This window comes from Ranitomeya imitator, chromosome 6, assembly GCF_032444005.1.
Source record: "Ranitomeya imitator isolate aRanImi1 chromosome 6, aRanImi1.pri, whole genome shotgun sequence".
NCBI classification, from domain to species: domain Eukaryota; kingdom Metazoa; phylum Chordata; class Amphibia; order Anura; family Dendrobatidae; genus Ranitomeya; species Ranitomeya imitator.
The window spans coordinates 316,404,856-316,428,699 of NC_091287.1; the positions used below are offsets into that span (position 1 = coordinate 316,404,856).

Here is a 23,844-nt window from a genome sequence, read left to right on the forward strand (position 1 = left end):
TATGGCACAAAGACAACAATGTCAACAATCAGGTCATAGACTATCGGATGAAGGTCCATGTCTTCGGCAATAGTCCCTCACCTGCTGTGGCGATCTATGGTCTGAGACGGACAGCCCAGGAAGGTGAGAGAGAGTACGGATCCGATGCTCGGCAATTTGTAGAGAAGAACTTCTACGTGGACGATGGGCTCAAGTCCTTGCCCACAAGTCAAGATGCAATCGACCTACTCTCCAGGACACAGGAAATGCTATCCACATCAAACCTCAGACTCCACAAGATTATCTCTAACAGTCAAGAGGTAATGAACGTGTTTCCATCTGAAGACCATGCCACAAACCTAAAAGACCTTGACTTGGGTTCTGATGTTCCTGCAACACAGCGCAGCCTTGGTCTACTGTGGGATATCAAACGGGACACCTTCACCTTCCAAGTGTCAGCCATAATAAATGCTAGACCTTTGGTTCCAGTATCATCTGACCCCGATGCTCCAATGATCCTTACTCCAGCTACACTTCTTACACAGAAGACTGGAGCTGCTACAGTTCCGCCTGGGAATTTCGATAACAAGGACATTTACAAACGTCAGTGGAGGCAAGTACAACATCTGGCTAACGTGTTTTGGCATCGCTGGAAGACTGAATATTTGCACTTGCTTCAAAACCGTCACAAATGGCAGACGCCCAGTCCCAATCTCCAAGAAGGAGACCTCGTTCTCTTAAAGGACAAAGAGGCTCATCGCAATGACTGGCCAATGGGACTTATCGCCAAGGTCCTACCCAGTGAGGACGGAAAGACTCGTAAGGTAGAAGTTAAGGTGACAAAAGGGGGCTCTACCCGAACCTTCTTCCGCCCGGTCACTGAACTCGTGCTGCTTCTACGAAAGGAGGACATCACATGAACTGAACATGCTCCTGGACGTTGCTCACGGCGGGAGCATTCCTCCTCGTCTCCCAGTTTATTGAATATTGACATTTTCCTTTGGATTGAACTGTTAACATTCCCATTGGATTCTGGGTTGGTGGAAGAGTTGGCATGTTTGCAGCTTCCCCAATCTGAAGATGGGTTTAATATATTTGGACTTATCTTTCAGTGTGATCTACGGATCGACAACAACGAGTTGGACTTTAAAATCTTTGTTTATTATTGCATGCATGTTTTCTTTCCTCTTGTTTTTTCAGCTTCGAACGACTTCGAAGAATTACGGACATCGTGAAGTCCAAGGACTTCAGACGGGGAGTGTCATGTCTCACGACTTGAGAAATCATTAATATTTGCATTGCTTGTGTTCAATCCTTCTTTGCCTTTCCCTGTATTTTGGCCCAACTCTCTCACTGTAGTTTTGTGATGTATGTTTGTTCACGCCCTTATTCTCCATTTTGTCATCATTCCTCCATCTGTATGCATCCTACTACATGTCCTCTGTTGAATATTCCTTTTTACCTGCTACTTTCATCATAATACAAGAATTTCAGTTAAAGCAATTCTCTTTTCCTGGAGTCTTCTTACATGAGATCGTGGCTGAGTTAAGCTGTCTGATTAATCGGTATGAACGTGAGTACAGGTGAATACGGAAGCGCCTAAAAAGAAGGGTCTATCCAGGCACCACTACGTTCTACATATCCATGAGTCAGAATACTGTCCACTCCACGCATTGACCCGTTATTGCGGTATCTTCTCCGGGAACAGTGCACTCCTTCTCTAATACGGCTTCCAAATACAGATTGAATGGAAATCCGCACACGTTGTGTTTTAACCCATTATGTGAATTCTTTTCAGGGTCAAAGTTGCACATTTCAGATGCCAAATGCATTTTGCTAGATTTAACTTGACCAATTGCAACATTTTGGGCGCATTGCATTGTTTGCGCCTATGCATGTCAAGCATTGTATTGCGTTCAATATGAAATCTATCAATCAATCTCTCTTTATTGGTTGCAACCAGTGTGTGAAGATGTGGACACGTATTTGGCCTTTGTTACAGTATTGCAAATATATCATCTGCAAAGTTAGGCCCCTTGCTATCAGTACTTAGTGTTTTAATTTAAGTAACCCAGAAGTAGTTCTGCCATACATACCACGTTTGTTGCAGCATGATTTCTTTTGTAAAACATTGTCTCCCTCTTGTGGACGACTGACTTTTAAATTTGGTGTATATGTATTTTAAAAAAAGGAAAAATTGTATCTGTGCTGATCTTGAATACGCTGCCTATCTCCACCTCTGTGAGTATTCTAATGCTTTCTAGCAACCAGGTGCGCTGCCTGCATTAGATAGAATCTGCGCACGGAACTCTCACGTGTCACAATGGGCCCTTGGCCATGGTCCGGAACCCTCACGTGTCACAATGGGCTGGAACCCTCACGTGTCACAATGGGCCCTTGGCCTATATAAAGCAATGCGGTGGCAGTCATCTTCAGTCTGCTGCTGGAACAGCGGCGGGCAGCATGGTGATAGGTAGGCAGCAGGGTCTATACCTGGCATCAGGAGAGCTAAGGGAAGACAGCTGCTCGCTTGTTTGTTTTTTGAATTTCCCTCTCGCCCCCCCTGCTGGCACTCAGTAGTGCACATTGGAACAAAGAGGGGGGAGGGTTACAATAGGTGGGGTTATGCAGATTAAAAACGAGGGGCTCACAGCTTGAACAAACAGCAGATCTGCCATTGTGAAGGCGTCTGCTTTACTAAAATTTCCTCCTCAGGGCAATCTTTTGCTCCATCTCCCCAAAGGGTATCAGTGTTAGGCCTTGGTGCGGCACAAGTGCAAAACAATTTCTGGCTATTGCTTCTCGGCCTTCTGGCTAGGATGACGGATGAGTGTCAGGCCTCGGGGGGCGGCATAAGTACAAAACCATTTCTGGTTATGGCTTTTCGGCCTTTTGGCTATGATCGTTGTAGTCGCCGCCGCCGCCGCCGCCCAAGATCAAGTGTAGTATCTGTACTTATCAGTTTAATATCTGATACATCTTCTAAATGGACACCCTATAGTAAATGGATTTGGGAGATGGAAAAAGAGCTTGCTCTGTCCACTCCACGCATTGACCCGTTATTGCGGTATCTTCTCCGGGAACAGTGCACTCCTTCTTTGATACGGCTTCCAAATACAGATTGAATGGAAATCCGCACACGTTGTGTTTTAACCCATTATGTGAATTCTTTTCAGGGTCAAAGTTGCACATTTCAGATGCCAAATGCATTTTGCTAGATTTAACTTGACCAATTGCAACATTTTGGGCGCACTGCATTGTTTGCGCCTATGCATGTCAAGCATTGTATTGCGTTCAATATGAAATCTATCAATCAATCTCTCTTTATTGGTTGCAACCAGTGTGTGAAGATGTGGACACGTATTTGGCCTTTGTTACAGTGTTGCAAATATATCATCTGCAAAGTTAGGCCCCTTGCTATCAGTACTTAGTGTTTTAATTTAAGTAACCCAGAAGTAGTTCTGCCATACATACCACGTTTGTTACAGCATGATTTCTTTTGTAAAACATTGTCTCCCTCTTGTGGACGACTGACTTTTAAATTTGGTGTATATGTATTTTAAAAAAAGGAAAAATTGTATCTGTGCTGATCTTGAATACGCTGCCTATCTCCACCTCTGTGAGTATTCTAATGCTTTCTAGCAACCAGGTGCGCTGCCTGCATTAGATAGAATCTGCGCACGGAACTCTCACGTGTCACAATGGGCCCTTGGCCATGGTCCGGAACCCTCACGTGTCACAATGGGCTGGAACCCTCACGTGTCACAATGGGCCCTTGGCCTATATAAAGCAGTGCGGTGGCAGTCATCTTCAGTCTGCTGCTGGAACAGCGGCGCGCAGCATGGTGATAGGTAGGCAGCAGGGTCTATACCTGGCATCAGGAGAGCTAAGGGAAGACAGCTGCTCGCTTGTTTGTTTTTTGAATTTCCCTCTCGCCCCCCCTGCTGGCACTCAGTAGTGCACATTGGAACAAAGAGGGGGGAGGGTTACAATAGGTGGGGTTATGCAGATTAAAAACGAGGGGCTCACAGCTTGAACAAACAGCAGATCTGCCATTGTGAAGGCGTCTGCTTTGCTAAAATGTCCTCCTCAGGGCAATCTTTTGCTCCATCTCCCCAAAGGGTATCAGTGTTAGGCCTTGGTGCGGCACAAGTGCAAAACAATTTCTGGCTATTGCTTCTCGGCCTTCTGGCTAGGATGACGGATGAGTGTCAGGCCTCGGGGGGCGGCATAAGTACAAAACCATTTCTGGTTATGGCTTTTCGGCCTTTTGGCTATGATCGTCGTCGTCGTCGTCGTCCAAGATCAAGTGTAGTATCTGTTCTTATCAGTTTAATATCTAATACATCTTCTAATTGGACACCCTATAGTAAATGGATTTGGGAGATGGAAAAAGAGCTTGCTCTGTCCACTCCACGCATTGACCCGTTATTGCGGTATCTTCTCCGGGAACAGTGCACTCCTTCTCTGATACGGCTTCCAAATACAGATTGAATGGAAATCCGCACACGTTGTGTTTTAACCCATTATGTGAATTCTTTTCAGGGTCAAAGTTGCACATTTCAGATGCCAAATGCATTTTGCTAGATTTAACTTGACCAATTGCAACATTTTGGGCGCACTGCATTGTTTGCGCCTATGCATGTCAAGCATTGTATTGCGTTCAATATGAAATCTATCAATCAATCTCTCTTTATTGGTTGCAACCAGTGTGTGAAGATGTGGACACGTATTTGGCCTTTGTTACAGTGTTGCAAATATATCATCTGCAAAGTTAGGCCCCTTGCTATCAGTACTTAGTGTTTTAATTTAAGTAACCCAGAAGTAGTTCTGCCATACATACCACGTTTGTTACAGCATGATTTCTTTTGTAAAACATTGTCTCCCTCTTGTGGACGACTGACTTTTAAATTTGGTGTATATGTATTTTAAAAAAAGGAAAAATTGTATCTGTGCTGATCTTGAATACGCTGCCTATCTCCACCTCTGTGAGTATTCTAATGCTTTCTAGCAACCAGGTGCGCTGCCTGCATTAGATAGAATCTGCGCACGGAACTCTCACGTGTCACAATGGGCCCTTGGCCATGGTCCGGAACCCTCACGTGTCACAATGGGCTGGAACCCTCACGTGTCACAATGGGCCCTTGGCCTATATAAAGCAGTGCGGTGGCAGGCATCTTCAGTCTGCTGCTGGAACAGCGGCGGGCAGCATGGTGATAGGTAGGCAGCAGGGTCTATACCTGGCATCAGGAGAGCTAAGGGAAGACAGCTGCTCGCTTGTTTGTTTTTTAAATTTCCCTCTCGCCCCCCCCTGCTGGCACTCAGTAGTGCACATTGGAACAAAGAGGGGGGAGGGTTACAATAGGTGGGGTTATGCAGATTAAAAACAAGGGGCTCACAGCTTGAACAAACAGCAGATCTGCCATTGTGAAGGCGTCTGCTTTGCTAAAATGTCCTCCTCAGGGCAATCTTTTGCCCCATCTCCCCAAAGGGTATCAGTGTTAGGCCTTGGTGCGGCACAAGTGCAAAACAATTTCTGGCTATTGTTTCTCGGCCTTCAGGCTAGGATGACGGATGAGTGTCAGGCCTCGGGGGGCGGCATAAGTACAAAACCATTTCTGGTTATGGCTTTTCGGCCTTTTGGCTATGATCGTTGTCGTCGTCGCCGCCGCCGCCCAAGATCAAGTGTAGTATCTGTTCTTATCAGTTTAATATCTGATACATCTTCTAATTGGACACCCTATAGTAAATGGATTTGGGAGATGGAAAAAGAGCTTGCTCTGTCCACTCCACGCATTGACCCGTTATTGCGGTATCTTCTCCGGGAACAGTGCACTCCTTCTCTGATACGGCTTCCAAATACAGATTGAATGGAAATCCGCACACGTTGTGTTTTAACCCATTATGTGAATCCTTTTCAGGGTCAAAGTTGCACATTTCAGATGCCAAATGCATTTTGCTAGATTTAACTTGACCAATTGCAACATTTTGGGCGCATTGCATTGTTTGCGCCTATGCATGTCAAGCATTGTATTGCGTTCAATATGAAATCTATCAATCAATCTCTCTTTATTGGTTGCAACCAGTGTGTGAAGACGTGGACACGTATTTGGCCTTTGTTACAGTGTTGCAAATATATCATCTGCAAAGTTAGGCCCCTTGCTATCAGTACTTAGTGTTTTAATTTAAGGAACCCAGAAGTAGTTCTGCCATACATACCACGTTTGTTACAGCATGATTTCTTTTGTAAAACATTGTCTCCCTCTTGTGGACGACTGACTTTTAAATTTGGTGTATATGTATTTTAAAAAAAGGAAAAATTGTATCTGTGCTGATCTTGAATACGCTGCCTATCTCCACCTCTGTGAGTATTCTAATGCTTTCTAGCAACCAGGTGCGCTGCCTGCATTAGATAGAATCTGCGCACGGAACTCTCACGTGTCACAATGGGCTCTTGGCCATGGTCCGGAACCCTCAAGTTTCACAATGGGCTGGAACCCTCACGTGTCACAATGGGCCCTTGGCCTATATAAAGCAGTGCGGTGGCAGTCATCTTCAGTCTGCTGCTGGAACAGCGGCGGGCAGCATGGTTATAGGTAGGCAGCAGGGTCTATACCTGGCATCAGGAGAGCTAAGGGAAGACAGCTGCTCGCTTGTTTGTTTTTTGAATTTCCCTCTCGCCCCCCCCTGCTGGCACTCAGTAGTGCACATTGGAACAAAGAGGGGGGAGGGTTACAATAGGTGGGGTTATGCAGAGTAAAAATGAGGGGCTCACAGCTTGATCAAACAGCAGATCTGCCATTGTGAAGGCGTCTGCTTTGCTAAAATGTCCTCCTCAGGGCAATCTTTTGCTCCATCTCCCCAAAGGGTATCAGTGTTAGGCCTTGGTGCAGCACAAGTGCAAAACAATTTCTGGCTATTGCTTCTCGGCCTTCTGGCTAGGATAACGGATGAGTGTCAGGCCTCGGGGAGCGGCATAAGTACAAAACCATTTCTGGTTATGGCTTTTCGGCCTTTTGGCTATGATCATCGTCGCCGCCGCCGCCCAAGATCAAGTGTAGTATCTGTTCTTATCAGTTTAATATCTGATACATCTTCTAATTGGACACCCTATAGTAAATGGATTTGGGAGATGGAAAAAGAGCTTGCTCTGTCCACTCCACGCATTGACCCGTTATTGCGGTATCTTCTCCGGGAACAGTGCACTCCTTCTCTGATACGGCTTCCAAATACAGATTGAATGGAAATCCGCACACGTTGTGTTTTAACCCATTATGTGAAATCTTTTCAGGGTCAAAGTTGCACATTTCAGATGCCAAATGCATTTTGCTAGATTTAACTTGACCAATCGCAACATTTTGGGCGCATTGCATTGTTTGCGCCTATGCATGTCAAGCATTGTATTGCGTTCAATATGAAATCTATCAATCAATCTCTCTTTATTGGTTGCAACCAGTGTGTGAAGATGTGGACACGTATTTGGCCTTTGTTACAGTGTTGCAAATATATCATCTGCAAAGTTAGGCCCCTTGCTATCAGTACTTAGTGTTTTAATTTAAGTAACCCAGAAGTAGTTCTGCCATACATACCACGTTTGTTACAGCATGATTTCTTTTGTAAAACATTGTCTCCCTCTTGTGGACGACTGACTTTTAAATTTGGTGTATACAGGTCCTTCTCAAAAAATTAGCATATAGTGTTAAATTTCATTATTTACCATAATGTAATGATTACAATTAAACTTTCATATATTATAGATTCATTATCCACCAACTGAAATTTGTCAGGTCTTTTATTGTTTTAATACTGATGATTTTGGCATACAACTCCTGATAACCCAAAAACCTGTCTCAATAAATTAGCATATCAAGAAAAGGTTCTCTATACGACCTATTACCCTAATCTTCTGAATCAACTAATTAACTCTAAACACATGCAAAAGATACCTGAGGCTTTTATAAACTCCCTGCCTGGTTCATTACTCAAAACCCCCATCATGGGTAAGACTAGCGACCTGACAGATGTCAAGAAGGCCATCATTGACACCCTCAAGCAAGAGGGTAAGACCCAGAAAGAAATTTCTCAACAAATAGGCTGTTCCCAGAGTGCTGTATCAAGGCACCTCAATGGTAAGTCTGTTGGAAGGAAACAATGTGGCAGAAAACGCTGTACAACGAGAAGAGGAGACCGGACCCTGAGGAAGATTGTGGAGAAGGACCGATTCCAGACCTTGGGGAACCTGAGGAAGCAGTGGACTGAGTCTGGTGTGGAAACATCCAGAGCCACCGTGCACAGGCGTGTGCAGGAAATGGGCTACAGGTGCCGCATTCCCCAGGAAAAGCCACTTTTGAACCATAAACAGCGGCAGAGGCGCCTGACCTGGGCTACAGAGAAGCAGCACTGGACTGTTGCTAAGTGGTCCCAAGTACTTTTTTCTGATGAAAGCAAATTTTGCATGTCATTCGGAAATCAAGGTGCCAGAGTCTGGAGGAAGACTGGGGAGAAGGAAATGCCAAAATGCCTGAAGTCCAGTGTCAAGTACCCACAGTCAGTGATGGTGTGGGGTGCCATGTCAGCTGCTGTGTTGGTCCACTGTGTTTCATCAAGGGCAGGGTCAATGCAGCTAGCTATCAGGAGATTTTGGAGCACTTCATGCTTCCATCGGCTGAAATGCTTTATGGAGATGAAGATTTCATTTTTCAGCACGACCTGGCACCTGCTCACAGTGCCAAAACCACTGGTAAATGGTTTAGTGACCATGGTATTACTGTGCTCAATTGGCCTGCCAACTCTCCTGACCTGAACCCCATAGAGAATGTGTGGGATATTGTGAAGAGAAAGTTGAGAGACGCAAGACCCAACACTCTGGATGAGCTTAAGGCCGCTATTGAAGCATCCTGGGCCTCCATAACATCTCAGCAGTGTCACAGGCTGATTGCCTCCATGCCACGCCGCATTGAAGCAGTCATTTCTGCCAAAGGATTCCCGACCAAGTATTGAGTGCATAACTGAACATTATTATTTGTTGGTTTTTTTGTTTGTTATTAAAAAACACTTTTATTTGATTGGATGGGTGAAATATGCTAATTTATTGAGACAGGTTTTTTGGGTTATCAGGAGTTGTATGCCAAAATCATCAGTATTAAAACAATAAAAGACCTGACAAATTTCAGTTGGTGGATAATGAATCTATAATATATGAAAGTTTAATTGTAATCATTACATTATGGTAAATAATGAAATTTAACACTATATGCTAATTTTTTGAGAAGGACCTGTATGTATTTTAAAAAAAGGAAAAATTGTATCTGTGCTGATCTTGAATACGCTGCCTATCTCCACCTCTGTGAGTATTCTAATGCTTTCTAGCAACCAGGTGCACTGCCTGCATTAGATAGAATCTGCGCACGGAACTCTCACGTGTCACAATGGGCCCTTGGCCATGGTCCGGAACCCTCACGTGTCACAATGGGCTGGAACCCTCACGTGTCACAATGGGCCCTTGGCCTATATAAAGCAGTGCGGTGGCAGTCATCTTCAGTCTGCTGCTGGAACAGCGGCGGGCAGCATGGTGATAGGAATGCAGCAGTGTCTATACCTGGCATCAGGAGAGCTAAGGGAAGACAGCTGCTCGCTTGTTTGTTTCATTAACTTCCCTCTTGCCCCCCCCCTGCTGGCACTCAGTAGTGCACATTGGAACAAAGAGGGGGGAGGGTTACAATAGGTGGGGTTATGCAGATTAAAAACGAGGGGCTCACAGCTTGAACAAACAGAAGATCTGCCATTGTGAAGGCGTCTGCTTTGCTAAAATGTCCTCCTCAGGGCAATCTTTTGCTCCATCTCCCCAAAGGGTATCAGTGGTAGGCCTTGGTGCGGCACAAGTGCAAAACAATTTCTGGCTATTGCTTCTCGGCCTTCTGGCTAGGATGACGGATGAGTGTCAGGACTCGGGGGGCGGCATAAGTACAAAACCATTTCTGGTTATGGCTTTTCGGCCTTTTGGCTATGATCGTTGTCGTCGCCGCCGCCCAAGATCAAGTGTAGTATCTGTTCTTATCAGTTTAATATCTGATACATCTTCTAATTGGACACCCTATAGTAAATGGATTTGGGAGATGGAAAAAGAGCTTGCTCTGTCCACTCCACGCATTGACCCGTTATTGCGGTATCTTCTCCGGGAACAGTGCACTCCTTCTCTGATACGGCTTCCAAATACAGATTGAATGGAAATCCGCACACGTTGTGTTTTAACTAATTATGTGAATTCTTTTCAGGGTCAAAGTTGCACATTTCAGATGCCAAATGCATTTTGCTAGATTTAACTTGACCAATTGCAACATTTTGGGCGCATTGCATTGTTTGCGCCTATGCATGTCAAGCATTGTATTGCGTTCAATATGAAATCTATCAATCAATCTCTCTTTATTGGTTGCAACCAATGTGTGAAGATGTGGACACGTATTTGGCCTTTGTTACAGTGTTGCAAATATATCATCTGCAAAGTTAGGCCCCTTGCTATCATTACTTAGTGTTTTAATTTAAGTAACCCAGAAGTAGTTCTGCCATACATACCACGTTTGTTACAGCATGATTTCTTTTGTAAAACATTGTCTCCCTCTTGTGGACGACTGACTTTTAAATTTGGTGTATATGTATTTTAAAAAAAGGAAAAATTGTATCTGTGCTGATCTTGAATACGCTGCCTATCTCCACCTCTGTGAGTATTCTAATGCTTTCTAGCAACCAGGTGCGCTGCCTGCATTAGATAGAATCTGCGCACGGAACTCTCACGTGTCACAATGGGCCCTTGGCCATGGTCCGGAACCCTCACGTGTCACAATGGGCTGGAACCCTCACGTGTCACAATGGGCCCTTGGCCTATATAAAGCAGTGCGGTGGCAGTCATCTTCAGTCTGCTGCTGGAACAGCGGCGGGCAGCATGGTGATAGGTAGGCAGCAGGGTCTATACCTGGCATCAGGAGAGCTAAGGGAAGACAGCTGCTCGCTTGTTTGTTTTTTGAATTTCCCTCTCGCCCCCCCTGCTGGCACTCAGTAGTGCACATTGGAACAAAGAGGGGGGAGGGTTACAATAGGTGGGGTTATGCAGATTAAAAACGAGGGGCTCACAGCTTGAACAAACAGCAGATCTGCCATTGTGAAGGCGTCTGCTTTGCTAAAATGTCCTCCTCAGGGCAATCTTTTGCTCCATCTCCCCAAAGGGTATCAGTGTTAGGCCTTGGTGCGGCACAAGTGCAAAACAATTTCTGGCTATTGCTTCTCGGCCTTCTGGCTAGGATGACGGATGAGTGTCAGGCCTCGGGGGGCGGCATAAGTACAAAACCATTTCTGGTTATGGCTTTTCGGCCTTTTGGCTATGATCGTTGTCGTCGCCGCCGCCCAAGATCAAGTGTAGTATCTGTTCTTATCAGTTTAATATCTGATACATCTTCTAATTGGACACCCTATAGTAAATGGATTTGGGAGATGGAAAAAGAGCTTGCTCTGTCCACTCCACGCATTGACCCGTTATTGCGGTATCTTCTCCGGGAACAGTGCACTCCTTCTCTGATACGGCTTCCAAATACAGATTGAATGGAAATCCGCACACGTTGTGTTTTAACCCTTTATGTGAATTCTTTTCAGGGTCAAAGTTGCACATTTCAGATGCCAAATGCATTTTGCTAGATTTAACTTGACCAATTGCAACATTTTGGGCGCACTGCATTGTTTGCACCTATGCATGTCAAGCATTGTATTGCGTTCAATATGAAATCTATCAATCAATCTCTCTTTATTGGTTGCAACCAGTGTGTGAAGATGTGGACACGTATTTGGCCTTTGTTACAGTGTTGCAAATATATCATCTGCAAAGTTAGGCCCCTTGCTATCAGTACTTAGTGTTTTAATTTAAGTAACCCAGAAGTAGTTCTGCCATACATACCACGTTTGTTACAGCATGATTTCTTTTGTAAAACATTGTCTCCCTCTTGTGGACGACTGACTTTTAAATTTGGTGTATATGTATTTTAAAAAAAGGAAAAATTGTATCTGTGCTGATCTTGAATACGCTGCCTATCTCCACCTCTGTGAGTATTCTAATGCTTTCTAGCAACCAGGTGCGCTGCCTGCATTAGATAGAATCTGCGCATGGAACTCTCACGTGTCACAATGGGCCCTTGGCCTATATAAAGCAGTGCGGTGGCAGTCATCTTCAGTCTGCTGCTGGAACAGCGGCGGGCAGCATGGTGATAGGTAGGCAGCAGGGTCTATACCTGGCATCAGGAGAGCTAAGGGAAGACAGCTGCTCGCTTGTTTGTTTTTTTAATTTCCCTCTCGCCCCCCCCTGCTGGCACTCAGTAGTGCACATGGGAACAAAGAGGGGGGAGGGTTACAATAGGTGGGGTTATGCAGATTAAAAACGAGGGGCTCACAGCTTGAACAAACAGAAGATCTGCCATTGTGAAGGCGTCTGCTTTGCTAAAATGTCCTCCTCAGGGCAATCTTTTGCTCCATCTCCCCAAAGGGTATCAGTGTTAGGCATTGGTGCGGCACAAGTGCAAAACAATTTCTGGCTATTGCTTCTCGGCCTTCTGGCTAGGATGACGGATGAGTGTCAGGCCTCGGGGGGCGGCATAAGTAGAAAACCATTTCTGGTTATGGCTTTTCGGCCTTTTGGCTATGATCGTTGTCGTCGCCGCCGCCCAAGATCAAGTGTAGTATCTGTTCTTATCAGTTTAATATCTGATACATCTTCTAATTGGACACCCTATAGTAAATGGATTTGGGAGATGGAAAAAGAGCTTGCTCTGTCCACTCCACGCATTGACCCGTTATTGCGGTATCTTCTCCGGGAACAGTGCACTCCTTCTCTGATACGGCTTCCAAATACAGATTGAATGGAAATCCGCACACGTTGTGTTTTAACCCATTATGTGAATTCTTTTCAGGGTCAAAGTTGCACATTTCAGATGCCAAATGCATTTTGCTAGATTTAACTTGACCAATTGCAACATTTTGGGCGCACTGCATTGTTTGCGCCTATGCATGTCAAGCATTGTATTGCGTTCAATAAGAAATCTATCAATCAATCTCTCTTTATTGGTTGCAACCAGTGTGTGAAGATGTGGACACGTATTTGGCCTTTGTTACAGTGTTGCAAATATATCATCTGCAAAGTTAGGCCCCTTGCTATCAGTACTTAGTGTTTTAATTTAAGTAACCCAGAAGTAGTTCTGCCATACATACCACGTTTGTTACAGCATGATTTCTTTTGTAAAACATTGTCTCCCTCTTGTGGACGACTGACTTTTAAATTTGGTGTATATGTATTTTAAAAAAAGGAAAAATTGTATCTGTGCTGATCTTGAATACGCTGCCTATCTCCACCTCTGTGAGTATTCTAATGCTTTCTAGCAACCAGGTGCGCTGCCTGTATTAGATAGAATCTGCGCACGGAACTCTCACGTGTCACAATGGGCCCTTGGCCATGGTCCGGAACCCTCACGTGTCACAATGGGCTGGAACCCTCACGTGTCACAATGGGCCCTTGGCCTATATAATGCAGTGCGGTGGCAGTCATCTTCAGTCTGCTGCTGGAACAGCGGCGGGCAGCATGGTGATAGGTAGGCAGCAGGGTCTATACCTGGCATCAGGAGAGCTAAGGGAAGACAGCTGCTCGCTTGTTTGTTTTTTGAATTTCCCTCTCGCCCCCCCTGCTGGCACTCAGTAGTGCACATTGGAACAAAGAGGGGGGAGGGTTACAATAGGTGGGGTTATGCAGATTAAAAACGAGGGGCTCACAGCTTGAACAAACAGCAGATCTGCCATTGTGAAGGCGTCTGCTTTGCTAAAATGTCCTCCTCAGGGCAATCTTTTGCTCCATCTCCCCAAAGGGTATCAGTGTTAGGCCTTGGTGCGGCACAAGTGCAAAACAATTTCTGGCTATTGCTTCTCGGCCTTCTGGCTAGGATGACGGATGAGTGTCAGGCCTCGGGGGGCGGCATAAGTACAAAACCATTTCTGGTTATGGCTTTTCGGCCTTTTGGCTATGATCGTTGTCGTCGCCGCCGCCCAAGATCAAGTGTAGTATCTGTTCTTATCAGTTTAATATCTGATACATCTTCTAATTGGACACCCTATAGTAAATGGATTTGGGAGATGGAAAAAGAGCTTGCTCTGTCCACTCCACGCATTGACCCGTTATTGCGGTATCTTCTCCGGGAACAGTGCACTCCTTCTCTGATACGGCTTCCAAATACAGATTGAATGGAAATCCGCACACGTTGTGTTTTAACCCATTATGTGAATTCTTTTCAGGGTCAAAGTTGCACATTTCAGATGCCAAATGCATTTTGCTAGATTTAACTTGACCAATTGCAACATTTTGGGCGCACTGTATTGTTTGCGCCTATGCATGTCAAGCATTGTATTGCGTTCAATATGAAATCTATCAATCAATCTCTCTTTATTGGTTGCAACCAGTGTGTGAAGATGTGGACACGTATTTGGCCTTTGTTACAGTGTTGCAAATATATCATCTGCAAAGTTAGGCCCCTTGCTATCAGTACTTAGTGTTTTAATTTAAGTAACCCAGAAGTAGTTCTGCCATACATACCACGTTTGTTACAGCATGATTTCTTTTGTAAAACATTGTCTCCCTCTTGTGGACGACTGACTTTTAAATTTGGTGTATATGTATTTTAAAAAAAGGAAAAATTGTATCTGTGCTGATCTTGAATACGCTGCCTATCTCCACCTCTGTGAGTATTCTAATGCTTTCTAGCAACCAGGTGCGCTGCCTGTATTAGATAGAATCTGCGCACGGAACTCTCACGTGTCACAATGGGCCCTTGGCCATGGTCCGGAACCCTCACGTGTCACAATGGGCTGGAACCCTCACGTGTCACAATGGGCCCTTGGCCTATATAATGCAGTGCGGTGGCAGTCATCTTCAGTCTGCTGCTGGAACAGCGGCGGGCAGCATGGTGATAGGTAGGCAGCAGGGTCTATACCTGGCATCAGGAGAGCTAAGGGAAGACAGCTGCTCGCTTGTTTGTTTTTTGAATTTCCCTCTCGCCCCCCCTGCTGGCACTCAGTAGTGCACATTGGAACAAAGAGGGGGGAGGGTTACAATAGGTGGGGTTATGCAGATTAAAAACGAGGGGCTCACAGCTTGAACAAACAGCAGATCTGCCATTGTGAAGGCGTCTGCTTTGCTAAAATGTCCTCCTCAGGGCAATCTTTTGCTCCATCTCCCCAAAGGGTATCAGTGTTAGGCCTTGGTGCGGCACAAGTGCAAAACAATTTCTGGCTATTGCTTCTCGGCCTTCTAGCTAGGATGATGGATGAGTGTCAGGCCTCGGGGGGGCGGTATAAGTACAAAACCATTTCTGGTTATGGTTTTTCGGCCTTTTGGCTATGATCGTTGTCGTCGCCGCCGCCGCCGCCTGAGATCAAGCGTAGTATCTGTTCTTATCAGTTTAATATCTGATACATCTTCTAATTGGACACCCTATAGTAAATGGATTTGGGAGATGGAAAAAGAGCTTGCTCTGTCCACTCCACGCATTGACCCGTTATTGCGGTATCTTCTCCGGGAACAGTGTACTCCTTCTCTGATACGGCTTCCAAATACAGATTGAATGGAAATCCGCACACGTTGTGATTTAACCCATTATGTGAATACTTTCCAGGGTCAAAGTTGCACATTTCAGATGCCAAATGCATTTTGCTAGATTTAACTTGACCAATTGCAACATTTTGGGCGCATTGAATTGTTTGCGCCTATGTATGTCAAGCATTGTATTGCGTTCAATATGAAATCTATCAATCAATCTCTCTTTATTGGTTGCAACCAGTGTGTGAAGATGTGGACACGTATTTGGCCTTTGTTACAGTGTTGCAAATATATCATCTGCAAAGTTAGGCCCCTTGCTATCAGTACTTAGTGTTTTAATTTAAGTAACCCAGAAGTAGTTCTGCCATACATACCACGTTTGTTACAGCATGATTTCTTTTGTAAAACATTGTCTCCCTCTTGTGGACGACTGACTTTTAAATTTGGTGTATATGTATTTTAAAAAAAGGAAAAATTGTATCTGTGCTGATCTTGAATACGCAGCCTATCTCCACCTCTGTGAGTATTCTAATGCTTTCTAGCAACCAGGTGCGCTGCCTGCATTAGATAGAATCTGCGCACGGAACTCTCACATGTCACAATGGGCCCTTGGCCATGGTCCCGAACCCTCACGTGTCACAATGGGCTGGAACCCTCACGTGTCACAATGGGCCCTTGGCCTATATAAAGCAGTGCGGTGGCAGTCATCTTCAGTCTGCTGCTGGAACAGCGGCGGGCAGCATGGTGATAGGTAGGCAGCAGGGTCTATACCTGGCATCAGGAGAGCTAAGGGAAGACAGCTGCTCGCTTGTTTGTTTTTTGAATTTCCCTCTTGCCCCCCCTGCTGGCACTCAGTAGTGCACATTGGAACAAAGAGGGGGAAGGGTTACAATAGGTGGGGTTATGCAGATTAAAAACGAGGGGCTCACAGCTTGAACAAACAGAAGATCTGCCATTAAGAAGGCGTCCGCTTTGCTAAAATGTCCTCCTCAGGGCAATCTTTTGCTCCATCTCCCCAAAGGGTATCAGTGTTAGGCATTGGTGCGGCACAAGTGCAAAACAATTTCTGGCTATTGCTTCTCGGCCTTCTGGCTAGGATGACGGATGAGTGTCAGGCCTCGGGGGGCGGCATAAGTACAAAACCATTTCTGGTTATGGCTTTTCGGCCTTTTGGCTATGATCATCGTCGTCGCCGCCGCCCAAGATCAAGTGTAGTATCTGTTCTTATCAGTTTAATATCTGATACATCTTCTAATTGGACACCCTATAGTAAATGGATTTGGGAGATGGAAAAAGAGCTTGCTCTGTCTACTCCACGCATTGACCCGTTATTGCGGTATCTTCTCCGGGAACAGTGCACTCCTTCTCTGATACGGCTTCCAAATACAGATTGAATGGAAATCCGCACACGTTGTGTTTTAACCCATTATGTGAATTCTTTTCAGGGTCAAAGTTGCACATTTCAGATGCCAAATGCATTTTGCTAGATTTAACTTGACCAATTGCAACATTTTGGGCGCATTGCATTGTTTGCGCCTATGCATGTCAAGCATTGTATTGCGTTCAATATGAAATCTATCAATCAATCTCTCTTTATTGGTTGCAACCAGTGTGTGAAGATGTGGACACGTATTTGGCCTTTGTTACAGTGTTGCAAATATATCATCTGCAAAGTTAGGCCCCTTGCTATCAATAGTAAAAAATAGTGTTTTAATTTAAGTAACCCAGAAGTAGTTCTGCCATACATACCACGTTTGTTACAGCATGATTTCTTTTGTAAAACATTGTCTCCCTCATGTGGACGACTGACTTTTAAATTTGGTGTATATGTATTTTAAAAAAAGGAAAAATTGTATCTGTGCTGATCTTGAATACGCTGCCTATCTCCACCTCTGTGAGTATTCTAATGCTTTCTAGCAACCAGGTGCGCTGCCTGCATTACATAGAATCTGCGCACGGAACTCTCACGTGTCACAATGGGCCCTTGGCCATGGTCCGGAACCCTCACGTGTCACAATGGGCTGGAACCCTCACGTGTCACAATGGGCCCTTGGCCTATATAAAGCAGTGCGGTGGCAGTCATCTTCAGTCTGCTGCTGGAACAGCGGCGGGCAGCATGGTGATAGGTAGGCAGCAGGGTCTATACCTGGCATCAGGAGAGCTAAGGGAAGACAGCTGCTCGCTTGTTTGTTTTTTGAATTTCCCTCTCGCCCCCCCTGCTGGAACTCAGTAGTGCACATTGGAACAAAGAGGGGGGAGGGTTACAATAGATGGGGTTATGCAGATTAAAAACGAGGGGCTCACAGCTTGAACAAACAGCAGATCTGCCATTATGAAGGCGTCTGCTTTGCTAAAATGTCCTCCTCAGGGCAATCTTTTGCTCCATCTCCCCAAAGGGTATCAGTGTTAGGCCTTGGTGCGGCACAAGTGCAAAACAATTTCTGGCTATTGCTTCTCGGCCTTCTGACTAGGATGACAGATGAGTGTCAGGCCTCGGGGGGCGGCATAAGTAGAAAACCATTTCTGGTTATGGCTTTTCGGCCTTTTGGCTATGATCGTCGTCGTCGCCGCCGCCCACGATCAAGTGTAGTATCTGTTCTTATCAGTTTAAATATCTGATACATCTTCTAATTGGACACCCTATAGTAAATGGATTTGGGAGATGGAAAAAGAGCTTGCTCTGTCCACTCCACGCATTGACCCGTTATTGCGGTATCTTCTCCGAGAACAGTGCACTCCTTCTCTGATACGGCTTCCAAATACAGATTGAATGGAAATCCGCACACGTTGTGTTTTAACCCATTATGTGAATTCTTTTCAGGGTCAAAGTTGCACATTTCAGATGCCAAATGCATTTTGCTAGATTTAACTTGACCAATTGCAACATTTTGGGCGCATTGCATTGTTTGCGCCTATGCATGTCAAGCATTGTATTGCGTTCAATATGAAATCTATCAATCAATCTCTCTTTATTGGTTGCAACCAGTGTGTGAAGATGTGGACACGTATTTGGCCTTTGTTACAGTGTTGCAAATATATCATCTGCAAAGTTAGGCCCCTTGCTATCAGTACTTAGTGTTTTAATTTAAGTAACCCAGAAGTAGTTCTGCCATACATACCACGTTTGTTACAGCATGATTTCTTTTGTAAAACATTGTCTCCCTCTTGTGGACGACTGACTTTTAAATTTGGTGTATATGTATTTTAAAAAAAGGAAAAATTGTATCTGTGCAGATCTTGAATACGCTGCCTATCTCCACCTCTGTGAGTATTCTAATGCTTTCTAGCAACCAGGTGCGCTGCCTGCATTAGATAGAATCTGCGCACGGAACTCTCACGTGTCACAATGGGCCCTTGGCCATGGTCCGGAACCCTCACGTGTCACAATGGGCTGGAACCCTCACGTGTCACAATGGGCCCTTGGCCTATATAAAGCAATGCGGTGGCAGTCATCTTCAGTCTGCTGCTGGAACAGCGGCGGGCAGCATGGTGATAGGTAGGCAGCAGGGTCTATACCTGGCATCAGGAGAGCTAAGGGAAGACAGCTGCTCGCTTGTTTGTTTTTTGAATTTCCCTCTCGCCCCCCCTGCTGGAACTCAGTAGTGCACATTGGAACAAAGAGGGGGAAGGGTTACAATAGATGGGGTTATGCAGATTAAAAACGAGGGGCTCACAGCTTGAACAAACAGCAGATCTGCCATTGTGAAGGCGTCTGCTTTGCTAAAATGTCCTCCTCAGGGCAATCTTTTGCTCCATCTCCCCAAAGGGTATCAGTGTAAGGCCTTGGTGCGGCACAAGTGCAAAACAATTTCTGGCTATTGCTTCTCGGCCTTCTGGCTAGGATGACAGATGAGTGTCAGGCCTCGGGGGGCGGCATAAGTAGAAAACCATTTCTGGTTATGGCTTTTCGGCCTTTTGGCTATGATCGTCGTCGTCGCCGCCGCCCAAGATCAAGTGTAGTATCTGTTCTTATCAGTTTAATATCTGATACATCTTCTAACTGGACACCCTATAGTAAATGGATTTGGGAGATGGAAAAAGAGCTTGCTCTGTCCACTCCACGCATTGACCCGTTATTGCGGTATCTTCTCCGGGAACAGTGCACTCCTTCTCTGATACGGCTTCCAAATACAGATTGAATGGAAATCCGCACACGTTGTGTTTTAACCCATTATGTGAATTCTTTTCAGGGTCAAAGTTGCACATTTCAGATGCCAAATGCATTTTGCTAGATTTAACTTGACCAATTGCAACATTTTGGGCGCATTGCATTGTTTGCACCTATGCATGTCAAGCATTGTATTGCGTTCAATATGAAATCTATCAATCAATCTCTCTTTATTGGTTGCAACCAGTGTGTGAAGATGTGGACACGTATTTGGCCTTTGTTACAGTGTTGCAAATATATCATCTGCAAAGTTAGGCCCCTTGCTATCAGTACTTAGTGTTTTAATTTAAGTAACCCAGAAGTAGTTCTGCCATACATACCACGTTTGTTACAGCATGATTTCTTTTGTAAAACATTGTCTCCCTCTTGTGGACGACTGACGTTTAAATTTGGTGTATATGTATTTAAAAAAAAAAAAAAAAAAGGAAAAATTGTATCTGTGCTGATCTTGAATACGCTGCCTAGCTCCACCTCTGTGAGTATTCTAATGCTTTCTAGCAACCAGGTGCGCTGCCTGCATTAGATAGAATCTGCGCACGTAACTCTCACATGTCACAATGGGCCCTTGGCCATGGTTCGGAACCCTCACGTGTCACAATGGGCTGGAACCCTCACGTGTCACAATGGGCCCTTGGCCTATATAAAGCAGTGCGGTGGCAGTCATCTTCAGTCTGCTGCTGGAACAGCGGCGGGCAGCATGGTGATAGGTAGGCAGCAGGGTCTATACCTGGCATCAGGAGAGCTAAGGGAAGACAGCTGCTCGCTTGTTTGTTTTTTGAATTTCCCTCTCGCCCCCCCTGCTGGAACTCAGTAGTGCACATTGGAACAAAGAGGGGGGAGGGTTACAATAGGTGGGGTTATGCAGATTAAAAACGAAGGGCTCACAGCTTGAACAAACAGCAGATCTGCCATTGTGAAGGCGTCTGCTTTGCTAAAATGTCCTCCTCAGGGCAATCTTTTGCTCCATCTCCCCAAAGGGTATCAGTGTTAGGCCTTGGTGCGGCACAAGTGCAAAACAATTTCTGGCTATTGCTTCTCGGCTTTCTGGCTAGGATGACGGATGAGTGTCAGGCCTCGGGGGGCGGCATAAGTACAAAACCATTTCTGGTTATGGCTTCTCGTCCTTTTGGCTATGATCGTCGCCGCCGCCGCCGCCCAAGATCAAGTGTAGTATCTGTTCTTATCAGTTTAATATCTGATACATCTTCTAATTGGACACCCTATAGTAAATGGATTTGGGAGATGGAAAAAGAGCTTGCTCTGTCCACTCCACGCATTGACCCGTTATTGCGGTATCTTCTCCGGGAACAGTGCACTCCTTCTCTGATACGGCTTCCAAATACAGATTGAATGGAAATCCGCACACGTTGTGTTTTAACCCATTATGTGAATTCTTTTCAGGGTCAAAGTTGCACATTTCAGATGCCAAATGCATTTTGCTAGATTTAACTTGACCAATTGCAACATTTTGGGCGCATTGCATTGTTTGCGCCTATGCATGTCAAGCATTGTATTGCGTTCAATATGAAATCTATCAATCAATCTCTCTTTATTGGTTGCAACCAGTGTGTGAAGATGTGGACACGTATTTGGCCTTTGTTACAGTGTTGCAAATATATCATCTGCAAAGTTAGGCCCCTTGCTATCAGTACTTAGTGTTTTAATTTAAGTCACCCAGAAGTAGTTCTGCCATACATACCACGTTTGTTACAGCATGATTTCTTTTGTAAAACATTGTCTCCCTCTTGTGGACGACTGACTTTTAAATTTGGTGTATACAGGTCCTTCTCAAAAAATTAGCATATAGTGTTAAATTTCATTATTTACCATAATGTAATGATTACAATTAAACTTTCATATATTATAGATTCATTATCCACCAACTGAAATTTGTCAGGTCTTTTATTGTTTTAATACTGATGATTTTGGCATACAACTCCTGATAACCCAAAAAACCTGTCTCAATAAATTAGCATATCAAGAAAAGGTTCTCTATACGACCTATTACCCTAATCTTCTGAATCAACTAATTAACTCTAAACACATGCAAAAGATACCTGAGGCTTTTATAAACTCCCTGCCTGGTTCATTACTCAAAACCCCCATCATGGGTAAGACTAGCGACCTGACAGATGTCAAGAAGGCCATCATTGACACCCTCAAGCAAGAGGGTAAGACCCAGAAAGAAATTTCTCAACAAATAGGCTGTTCCCAGAGTGCTGTATCAAGGCACCTCAATGGTAAGTCTGTTGGAAGGAAACAATGTGGCAGAAAACGCTGTACAACGAGAAGAGGAGACCGGACCCTGAGGAAGATTGTGGAGAAGGACCGATTCCAGACCTTGGGGAACCTGAGGAAGCAGTGGACTGAGTCTGGTGTGGAAACATCCAGAGCCACCTTGCACAGGCGTGTGCAGGAAATGGGCTACAGGTGCCGCATTCCCCAGGTAAAGCCACTTTTGAACCATAAACAGCGGCAGAGGCGCCTGACCTGGGCTACAGAGAAGCAGCACTGGACTGTTGCTAAGTGGTCCCAAGTACTTTTTTCTGATGAAAGCAAATTTTGCATGTCATTCGGAAATCAAGGTGCCAGAGTCTGGAGGAAGACTGGGGAGAAGGAAATGCCAAAATGCCTGAAGTCCAGTGTCAAGTACCCACAGTCAGTGATGGTGTGGGGTGCCATGTCAGCTGCTGTGTTGGTCCACTGTGTTTCATCAAGGGCAGGGTCAATGCAGCTAGCTATCAGGAGATTTTGGAGCACTTCATGCTTCCATCGGCTGAAATGCTTTATGGAGATGAAGATTTCATTTTTCAGCACGACCTGGCACCTGCTCACAGTGCCAAAACCACTGGTAAATGGTTTAGTGACCATGGTATTACTGTGCTCAATTGGCCTGCCAACTCTCCTGACCTGAACCCCATAGAGAATGTGTGGGATATTGTGAAGAGAAAGTTGAGAGACGCAAGACCCAACACTCTGGATGAGCTTAAGGCCGCTATTGAAGCATCCTGGGCCTCCATAACATCTCAGCAGTGTCACAGGCTGATTGCCTCCATGCCACGCCGCATTGAAGCAGTCATTTCTGCCAAAGGATTCCCGACCAAGTATTGAGTGCATAACTGAACATTATTATTTGTTGGTTTTTTTGTTTGTTATTAAAAAACACTTTTATTTGATTGGATGGGTGAAATATGCTAATTTATTGAGACAGGTTTTTTGGGTTATCAGGAGTTGTATGCCAAAATCATCAGTATTAAAACAATAAAAGACCTGACAAATTTCAGTTGGTGGATAATGAATCTATAATATATGAAAGTTTAATTGTAATCATTACATTATGGTAAATAATGAAATTTAACACTATATGCTAATTTTTTGAGAAGGACCTGTATGTATTTTAAAAAAAGGAAAAATTGTATCTGTGCTGATCTTGAATACGCTGCCTATCTCCACCTCTGTGAGTATTCTAATGCTTTCTAGCAACCAGGTGCGCTGCCTGCATTAGATAGAATCTGCGCACGGAACTCTCACATGTCACAATGGGCCCTTGGCCATGGTCCGGAACCCTCACGTGTCACAATGGGCTGGAACCCTCACGTGTCACAATGGGCCCTTGGCCTATATAAAGCAGTGCGGTGGCAGTCATCTTCAGTCTGCTGCTGGAACAGCGGCGGGCAGCATGGTGATAGGAAGGCAGCAGGGTCTATACCTGGCATCAAGAGAGCTAAGGGAAGACAGCTGCTCGCTTGTTTGTTTCATTAATTTCCCTCTTGCCCCCCCCCCCCCTGCTGGCACTCAGTAGTGCACATTGGAACAAAGAGGGGGGAGGGTTACAATAGGTGGGGTTATGCAGATTAAAAACGAGGGGCTCACAGCTTGAACAAACAGAAGATCTGCCATTGTGAAGGCGTCTGCTTTGCTAAAATGTCCTCCTCAGGGCAATCTTTTGCTCCATCTCCCCAAAGGGTATCAGTGGTAGGCCTTGGTGCGGCACAAGTGCAAAACAATTTCTGGCTATTGCTTCTCGGCCTTCTGGCTAGGATGACGGATGAGTGTCAGGCCTCGGGGGGCGGCATAAGTA

The 23,844-nt window shown here is 45.0% G+C and overlaps 1 non-coding gene and 12 pseudogenes across 1 annotated transcript; all 13 read left to right on the forward strand.

Moving 5' to 3' along the window:
• Positions 1–2,855: 2,855 nt before the first annotated feature.
• On the forward strand, positions 2,856–3,075 carry LOC138643707 (U2 spliceosomal RNA; annotated as a pseudogene).
• A 1,158-nt stretch (positions 3,076–4,233) lies between these two features.
• Positions 4,234–4,444, forward strand: LOC138643706 (U2 spliceosomal RNA; annotated as a pseudogene).
• A 1,159-nt stretch (positions 4,445–5,603) lies between these two features.
• LOC138643686 (U2 spliceosomal RNA) lies at positions 5,604–5,820 on the forward strand (annotated as a pseudogene).
• Positions 5,821–6,979: 1,159 nt separating this feature from the next.
• Positions 6,980–7,190, forward strand: LOC138643667 (U2 spliceosomal RNA; annotated as a pseudogene).
• Positions 7,191–9,962: 2,772 nt separating this feature from the next.
• On the forward strand, positions 9,963–10,173 carry LOC138643671 (U2 spliceosomal RNA; annotated as a pseudogene).
• Positions 10,174–11,331: 1,158 nt separating this feature from the next.
• On the forward strand, positions 11,332–11,542 carry LOC138643672 (U2 spliceosomal RNA; annotated as a pseudogene).
• A 1,093-nt stretch (positions 11,543–12,635) lies between these two features.
• On the forward strand, positions 12,636–12,846 carry LOC138643673 (U2 spliceosomal RNA; annotated as a pseudogene).
• Positions 12,847–14,004: 1,158 nt separating this feature from the next.
• LOC138643674 (U2 spliceosomal RNA) lies at positions 14,005–14,215 on the forward strand (annotated as a pseudogene).
• A 1,159-nt stretch (positions 14,216–15,374) lies between these two features.
• Positions 15,375–15,591, forward strand: LOC138643718 (U2 spliceosomal RNA; annotated as a pseudogene).
• A 1,158-nt stretch (positions 15,592–16,749) lies between these two features.
• On the forward strand, positions 16,750–16,960 carry LOC138643664 (U2 spliceosomal RNA; annotated as a pseudogene).
• Positions 16,961–18,149: 1,189 nt separating this feature from the next.
• Positions 18,150–18,336, forward strand: LOC138643728 (U2 spliceosomal RNA). Its single transcript, XR_011314251.1, has one exon. It is a non-coding gene; the product is annotated as a U2 spliceosomal RNA (small nuclear RNA).
• Positions 18,337–19,494: 1,158 nt separating this feature from the next.
• LOC138643681 (U2 spliceosomal RNA) lies at positions 19,495–19,705 on the forward strand (annotated as a pseudogene).
• Positions 19,706–20,873: 1,168 nt separating this feature from the next.
• On the forward strand, positions 20,874–21,084 carry LOC138643680 (U2 spliceosomal RNA; annotated as a pseudogene).
• The last annotated feature ends 2,760 nt before the right edge of the window (positions 21,085–23,844 follow it).